A 2205-nucleotide genomic window follows, 5' to 3' on the forward strand; every position below is an offset into this window, starting at 1 on the left:
GGATACAACGAGGGATTTCGAGCTTTGGGTATCCCTCTCTCTTTCGACATGGGTTGTCAAACTAAGGGTAAGATCAGATCTTGAAACACACAACGAATAGTCGGATGGCGAATGGAAGAGACGGCTAATTGATTGACAGACGGCTTGATTAAATGTGTTTTTTGTAAACGCTGTCAGCCTCATAAACAGGTTGGATCAATAGAGACAACTAAGACAACTAACCTTCCAACACCAATGGTAGATATTTTTAATTTTCGATATGGATATTCTTCAAAGTGGGTTCTACACAGGTAATTGCTAGGCAAACTTGTAACCAATACGAGCGCTTTCCTAGTCTTTATTAGCATCAAGTAGGGACAAAGATAAGGAGTACGGACTGGTAACACAAAATTAAGATAAGTAGTTGCTGCGTCAGCAATCCAACACCCGCAATCACTACATTATGCATTTCTGAAAAGATGGGACCTGCGAGCATCCTAAAACTATGCATATTACTTGCATGACCAATTAGTCTCTCCTATTTCATATTTTACAGATGGGCTATGGACACAAATCTATCGACTCGGAGTGAGTGGAGCGAAAATGTTTTTATGTATACCTTATTATAAAGATGCTCGTGCAGGCCTATCATGTAAAGCCTCGTTTTAAACGATTGGTCATTCAAGTTTAAGAGCACGCAGCTTAACGCTTCAATATCATGCTTTCTCGCACGAGGATGATTGAAAAGAAAGAGGATGATAGCCGTTTTCATTTTTATCCTCTTCCCTAACACGATATCTTTCACCAAATTTTATACGAGCATCTTTGTGATGTAAGAATTGTTGTGGATCATCCTGGCTGCGTACATCTACCCTCTAAAAGAACAATGGTCAGTCAAATAGATTGGCATTGGACAGTCTTTACAGATGTTTATAAGCTTCAGCCAGAAGCTGGCTACCTGTGCAAGTATGTCATACCCATTTTCAGCACGCTTCATTTTGAGAACAGGGATGGCAAGGCATCCATTAAGAGTATGAGTCGGATATTCACGAAGAAGAACAAAATATGCAATGGCGAGTAGTTTGACATCCAGTTGTGAAATTTCACACCCTCCTGATTTTGGCTCGCTGCGAAGTAAAATCTTTACGCTAATTTCTCGCCCGATAGTCCGAAACCCGACAAGGGTTGTAGTTAAGTAGGAAGACTTAGTATTAAAGATGCAATGAGTGCACAGTTGTAATTTCGTAAGAATGTCAAGCAACATTTGAAAGCAATAGCAAGAAAATTTGCCAAAGACAATCAAATTTTGTCGATTGTACATTATGATATGCAGAGATGATTTCTCAAGTATTTTACAATGCTGAAAATTACTCCTTTTGATTACGCTGCATATTGCACTTTCAGTTCGAATTTTGACTGTGTACGTTCTGTTTGATAGTACAAGTACAGTAGATTATGCCGTTCGTCCGGAATGCCAATTTCCATAGCATCCCCATCATTAACTTGGAACGTATTTCCTATGCGATGAAAATCGTATAATAACGCATTTTCTGTACGATATATTTCGTCCGATTTACCCTTACACCACCGCGGTCGTCGATTCGCTCGCATGTACTTACATTCGCACGGCTTTCGAAGAGACTCAACAAGGAATTCGAATTTTGAATGTTGTTACTATTGACATGAATGAAAGCGCAATCTCTCGATGAACTAGCGGTACCAAAATAAATGACGACATTAGAGCTAGCCTGAGTCCTTCACCGCGATTCTGATCAGAAGGTGGTGACTATGCTGTTTTCAAATTCTGACTTAAGAATAATAATAATGCTACATGATATTTCGAAACCCTATTCTTTGGTACCTCTATCCATAATAATAACAACCATTTCGGCTAAAATCAGTAATAGCAACTCATTTCCTACAGTATTTACTTTACTGGCGATCCTAGAAAAAGCAAGCTTAGTTTAACGTATATTTCTTTTTAAAATATTGGAATCGACCCTATTGACGAGATTAATTATTGAATAAAAAAGACAGGTCAAATTTCGCACCGAATCCGAGAAAGCTAACCTACCGTGGCTTTGCCGTCGTCACAGATTCATGAGAACTTCGACGATTATCCGGCCAACCGTGTTGGGATTACACCACTGAATGCATGTTGAACAGGTGGATGACGTCATACTTATTACAAGTACGTCACCTTAAGTAATTACGGACTAAGTGATT

The sequence above is a fragment of the Plasmopara halstedii genome, assembly GCF_900000015.1.
Source record: "Plasmopara halstedii genome assembly, contig: Scaffold_110, whole genome shotgun sequence".
Taxonomy (NCBI): domain Eukaryota; phylum Oomycota; class Peronosporomycetes; order Peronosporales; family Peronosporaceae; genus Plasmopara; species Plasmopara halstedii.